This window comes from Melanerpes formicivorus, unplaced genomic scaffold (genome assembly GCF_026170545.1).
Source record: "Melanerpes formicivorus ecotype bairdi unplaced genomic scaffold, bMelFor1.0.p_v2 SCAF_497, whole genome shotgun sequence".
NCBI classification, from domain to species: domain Eukaryota; kingdom Metazoa; phylum Chordata; class Aves; order Piciformes; family Picidae; genus Melanerpes; species Melanerpes formicivorus.
In genome coordinates, this window is record NW_027142849.1 from 1 (window position 1) to 6593 (window position 6593).

Sequence of the window (6593 nt, forward strand, 5' to 3'; positions counted from 1 at the left end):
GAAGTTGGTTGGCCATCCCAGCGGTTCATGTTCTCACCAAACTGATCACGCAGAGTTATCCAAATAGTTCTACGTGATTGTCTTGGTGGTCTGTTTTGGAATGACCTGTTTTGGAATGTCCTGTTTTGGAATGACCTCCTTGGAGGACGTGTATTCCTCACAGATGAGACTTGTACCCACCTGGAGGACGAATTGAAATTATCCCTTTGTGCCAATTGGGATATGGAATTTCTAAATTCATCTTTTAACTCTCTTATGCAATTCTCAATTTTTCCAGACATAGTTTTAATGGCTGAAACCAAAGAACCACGTGTCATGCTATCCTCCAATTGTCTCATTTGATCACTGAATTGGCCAACCGTAGGAGAAGCTCCACCATAACTTCTTGACACAATTCTGCTTGCCAGAATGTTTGCATAATTGGAAGGAGCAAGTTTTATGATCTTTTTAGCAAGACCAATACCCACAGGAATGTCATCAGGATTCAGAGTTTCATGTTCACCATAGAGTAGCTCTCTAACAGCAAATTCTCTCAAGCGCTTAATTCCCTCATCTATGGTAGTCCAGGGTTTAGGATTCCAGGGAAGATCATCTCGGGAAGGGTATCTCAGGGCAACCGCTATTAAAAGGCGTATCCACAGATTAACCTTACCGAGAGCTTCGCCTAGATGTCTATCTATTCCATTGTCCCTTGAGAGAGTTCCTAACTGAGCTGCTGACTTGTCTCCAACTGTTAGAGCTGAAGCACCTGTATCATAACACCTACTAAGCCAAGCTAGAACTGGCTCCTTATCTGCCCTGGTGAAATCTTTACGGACATTTCGCAATTCTTCCCGTGGTGACGAACAGTCCGTAATATCATCTTCATCTTCATCTCCCTGAATTCTTTGCCCATAAAATCCTGCTGTCATCCTCCTAAGGATCTCTTTAAGCTGAGAACCACCTTTGCCAGCTGCTTTCCTAGCTTCATCTCTATCCTGCTTTGATCTCACTAGGTTAGCTAGATCTTTAAAACAAACCTTCTCTTCCTCCTGAGCAGGATCTTTTACAGTAGAGGGCCCCTCACCAGGATCAGTCTCCTCCTCTTCTTCTCCATCTTTGCCCTTTCCAGCTCTAGTCTTTAAAGGAGCCATCTTGACTGGAGCTGTGTTTGAATTTACAGCCACCTTAATGGAAGCTGACAGGTCCTGAGATAAATCAGCTGCTGGGGCAGTGACTTCCGGTCCCACCGAGGGAGTGGGTGGAAGTGACGTTGCTCCGTTAATGGCCGAGGGAGAAGAAGAAGGAGAAGGAGTAGGCGCCATGTTGATACCAGCCGATGCCCTTGGCTGCTTGCTAGAATCAGCAAAGTCATTTAGAGCTGCTTTACCAATTAACTTTTTAGCCTTCTTTTTAACTGACACGGGTTCTCCACAGTCCTCGTCACTAGATGACTCTGGGACTGATCGAGAGCCACGGCGTTTTCTTTTTGATCTAGTTTTAATAACAAAACACGCCCTGGACACCTTTTTCTCTCGCCACAAGGAATACAGAGAAAACACATTAATTATCACCAGCAGCAGAATTATACACATCACATAAATCATCTTTGGATCCCAGGCATCACCTAAAGTTACTGTCTCCTCAGGCGGAATCTTAAAACCCTTTATCTCAATTGGGAGAGTGGTGGAGGTAACATTCCTGTATCTCACTGGCCATAATAAATTAATACATTTTCCATACCATAATTTAACTCTATACATAACCCACATATAAATTGTCCGCACCAAATATTTACCCAGGTAATCCAAAATCAAACCCAAACAATACCTGTAAACCAGAGCCCCAAAAATTGAAAAGAACAATCGCTCCACAAACCACAATACCTTCATGTTTGCTAATTCAGCTGGAAAACACTAAATCAATCAAATAATAAATTAAACTAATTATCTGCCCCACGTTGGGCGCCAATAAAAAAAAATGTCGTGGGATGGAAGGTAAGGCCGAGAAGCCTCCTCCCTTCCCCCTTTGTAAAGTAAAAGGGAAAAAAAATTGAAGGGAAAGGAAAAAAAAACTCGCAAGCTGAATTAGCAAAGCAGTGGAGCTATATTTACAAAGCGATGTTGGGTTTGCAGGGGATTATTTACAAATTTACAATATCTACAATATATACAAAGATATACAACAGAGTAACACAGAAATGAGAGTAAACCCCTCTCGGCAGAGAGGGGGGTTCCCCACCTCCTCTTTCCCCTCTCTCCCCCCTTTCCCCAGATTAGGTTAGAAGAGAGAGAGAGCGAAAGAAAGAAGTTAAAAGCAGTTTTGTGTTAATTGGAAGGGAGTTAGTGTACAGGCCTGTTATCTGGTTTTCAAGGCCGAGGCCTTGGCAGAAAGCCCAGCACAGAAAGCTGCTGCACGGAGCAAAGACGGAAGCAAGACTGATAGAAAAGTCGTGGAAATGTCCAGTTCACTCCCAGCTCAGAAGTGCTTCCTCCCACTCATCCAATGAAATTAGTTTAGACTATTCCTTCCGTTTACCAACTTCCGTCCACCATATTCCCTTTCTTAAGGGGGCAACGTCAACCGGCCACACCAGCCCAGCCCCAGCCCAGGCCCAGCCCTAGCCCTGCCCCCAGCCCAGCCCCAGCCCCACCCTGGGCCCGGCCCCAGCCACCGACCAGCCCCAGGCCCAGCCCCAGTCTAGCCCCAGCCCTCTCCCCAGCCCCTGCCACAGCCCAGCCCCAGACCCAGCCCTGTGCCAGCCCTACCCCAGCCCAGCCCCGGTCCCAGCCCAGCCCAAGCCCTGGCCCAGCCCCAGCCCAAACCCCATCCTTGCCCCCAGCCCAGCCCTAGCCCTGCCCTCAGCCCAGCCCCAGCCCAGCCCCAGCCCCGGCCCCAGCCCCACCTTGGACCCAGCCCCAGCCACCGCCCAGCCCCAGCCCTGCCCCAGCCCAGCCCCACCCACACCCTGGACCCAGCCCCAGCCCCAGCCCTGCCCCAGCCCTGCCCCAGCCTAGCCCCAGCCCCAGCCCCAGCCCTGCTCTGGACCCAGCCCCAGCCCCACCCCAGTCTCATCCCCAGCCCAGGCCCAGCCCCAGCCCAGCCCCAGCCCAGCCCCAGCCCCAGTCCAGCCCCTGCCCTGGACCCAGTCCCAGCCCCAGCCCTGCCCCCAGCCCAGCCCCAGCCCCACCCTGGGCCCGGCCCCAGCCACCGCCCAGCCCCAGGCCCAGCCCCAGTCTAGCCCCAGCCCTCACCCCAGCCCCTGCCACAGCCCAGCCCCAGACCCAGCCCTGTGCCAGCCCTACCCCAGCCCAGCCTCGGTCCCAGCCCAGCCCAAGCCCTGGCCCAGCCCCAGCCCAAACCCCATCCTTGCCCCCAGCCCAGCCCTAGCCCTGCCCTCAGCCCAGCCCCAGCCCAGCCCCAGCCCTGGACCCAGCCCCAGCCCCACCCCAGCCTCATCCCCAGCCCTGGCCCAGCCCTGCCCCAGCCCCAGCCCCAGCCCCACCCCCGGACCCATCCCCAGTCCCAGCCCAGCCGTAGCCCAGCCCTGGCCCAGCCCAGCCACAGCCACAGCCCAGCCCCAGCCCTAGACCCAGACCCAGTCGCAGCCCCGGCCCCAGCCCAGCCCCAGCCCAGCCCCATCCCCAGCCCTGCCCCAGCCCTACCCTCAGTCCAGCCCCAGCCCCAGCCCAGCCCCTGCCCTGGACCCAGCCCCAGCCCCACCCCAGCCTCATCCCTAGCCCAGGCCCAGCCCTGCCCCAGCCCAGTGCAGCCGCAGCCCCATCCCTGCCCCTAGCCCAGCCCCAGCCCTGCCCCTGCCCAGCCCAGCCCGAGCCACCGCCCAGCCCCACCTCAGCCTCATCCCCAGCCCAGGCCCAGCCCTGCCCCAGCCCAGCCCAGCCCCAGCCCTGCCCCAGCCCAGCCCCAGCCACCGCCCCTCCGCAGCCCTGGACCCAGCCCCAGCCCCAGCCCTCTCCCAGTCCCCGCCCCAGCACCAGCCCCAGCCCCACACCCAGCCCCAACCCCGGCCCCAGCTAAGCCCCACTCACAGCCCTATCCCCGGCCCCAGCCCAGCCCTGCTCCAGCCCTAGACCCAGCCCCAGTCGCTGCCCTGGCCCCAGCCCAGCTCTAGCCCAGCCCCAGCCCCACCGTCAGCCCCAGCCCATCTCCAGCCACAGCCCAGCCACAGCCCTGGACCCATCCCCAGCCCAGCCCCACCCCAGCCCTGCCCCAGCCCTGCCCTCAGCCCAGCCCCAGCCCCAGCCCGGCCCCAGTCCTGCCCCAGCCCTGGACACAGCCCCACCCTGGACCCAGCCCCAGCCCCAGCCCAGCCCCAGCCCTGCCCCAGCCTAGCCCCAGCCCCAGTCCAGCCCCTGCCCTGGACCCAGTCCCAGCCCCAGCCCAGCCCCAGCCCAGCCCCAGCCACCGCCCTGCCCCAGCCCTGCCCCAAGCCCAGCCCCAGCCCCACCCTGGACCCAGCCCCAGCCCCAGCCCTGCACCGAACCCAGCCCCAGCCTGACCCAGCCCTGCCCCAGCCCGGCCCTAGCCCAGCCCCAGCCCTGGACCAAGCCCCAGCCCTGAGCCGAACCCAGCCCCAGCCTGGCCCCAGCCCTGCCCTAGCTCCAGCCCTAGCCCTGTCCCCAGCCTTGGCCCGTGCCCCTGCCCCAGTCCCAGTCCTGCCCGAACCCAGCCCCCAGCCCCAGCCCTGCCCTCAGCCCAGACCCAGACCCAGCCTGGCCCCAGCCCTGTCCCCAGCCCCAGCCTGGCCCCAGCCCTGTCCCCAGCCCCAGCCCCAGGCCCAGCCCCAACCCCAGCCCCAGCCCTGCCCCAGCTGCAGCCCCAGGCCTGACCTCAGCCCTGCCCCAGCCCTGGCTCCTGCACCAACCCTGGCTCCAGCCCCAGCCCCATCCTCGCCACCAGCCCAGCCCCAGCCCCAACCTTGGCCCCAGCCCAGACCCAGTTCAAGCCCGGCCCCAGCCCTGCCCCTGCCCCAGCCCCAGCCCCGGCCCCAGACTCGGCCCCAACCCAGCCCCAGCCCTAGCCCTGTGCCAGCCCTACCCCAGCCCATCCCCGGTCCCAGCCCAGGCCAAGCCCTGGCCCAGACCCAGCCCAAACGCCATCCTTGCCCCCAGCCCAGCCCTAGCCCTGCCCCAGTCCCAGCCCCAGCCCAGCCCCAGCCCTGGACTCAGCCCCAGCCCCACCCCAGCCTCATCCCCAGCCCAGGCCCAGCCCTGCCCCAGCCCCAGCCCCAGCCCCACCCCCAGACCCATCCCCGGTCCCAGCCCAGCCGTAGCCCAGCCCTGCCCCAGCCCAGACCCATCCCCAGCCCTGCCCCAGCCCTACCCTCAGCCCAGCCCCAGCCCCAGCCCAGCCCCAGTCCTGCCCCAGCCCTGGACACAGCCCCACCCTGGACCCAGCCCCAGCCCAGCCCCAGCCCTGGACACAGCCCCACCCTGGACCCAGCCCCAGCCCAACCCCAGCCCTGGACACAGCCCCACCCTGGACACAGCCCCAGCCCAGCCCCAGCCCTTCCCCAGCCTAGCCCCAGCCCCAGTCCAGCCCCTGCCCTGGACCCAGTCCCAGCCCCAGCCCAGCCCCAGCCCAGCCCCAGCCACCGCCCAGCCCCAGCCCTGCCCCCAGCCCAGCCTCAGCACCACCCCAGCCTCATCCCCAGCCCAGGCCCAGCCCTGCACCAGCCCAGCCCAGACCCGTCCCCATCCCTGCCCCCAGCCCAGACCCAGCCCCAGCCCTGCCCCAGCCCAGTCCGAGCCACCGCCCAGCCGCAGCCCTGGACCCATCCCCAGCCCCACCCTCTCCCAGCCCTCTCCCAGTCCCTGCCCCAGCCCCACCCCCGGCCCCAGCCCCAGCCCTGCCCCAGCCCCAGCCCTGCACCGAACCCAGCCCCAGCCTGGCCGCAGCCCAGCCCCAGCCCCAGCCCCAGCCCCAGCCCTGCCCCAGCCCAGCTCCAGCCACAGCCCAGCCACAGCCCTGGACCCAACCCCAGCCCAGCCCCAGCCCCAGCCCTGCCCTAGCCCAGCCCCAGCCCTGGACCAAGCCCCACCCCTGAGCCGAACCCAGCCCCAGCCTGGCCCCAGCACTGCCCTATCTCCAGCTCTAGCCCTGTCCCCAGCCTCGGCCCGTGCCCCTGTCCCAGTCCTAGTCCTGCCCCATCCCAGCCCCCAGCCCTGCCCTCAGCCCAGCCCCAGACCCAGCCTCACCCCAACCCTATCCCCAGCCCCAGCCACAGGCCCAGCCCCAGCCCAAGCCCCAGCCCGGCCCCAGTCCTGCCCCAGCCATGGCCCCAGCCCCACCTTGGACCCAGCCCCAGCCCCAGCCACCGCCCAGCCCCAGCCCTGCCCCAGCCCAGCCCCACCCACACCCTGGACCCAGCCCCAGCCCCAGCCCTGCCCCAGCCCTGCCCCAGCCATGCCCCAGCCCCAGCCCCAGCCCTGCCCTGGACCCAGCCCCAGGCCCACCCCAGCCTCATCCCCAGCCCAGGCCCAGCCCCAGCCCAGCTCCAGCCCAGCTCCAGCCCCAGTCCAGCCCCTGCCCTGGACCCAGTCCCAGCCCCAGCCCTGCCTCCAGCCCAGCCCCAGCCACACCCTGGACCCACC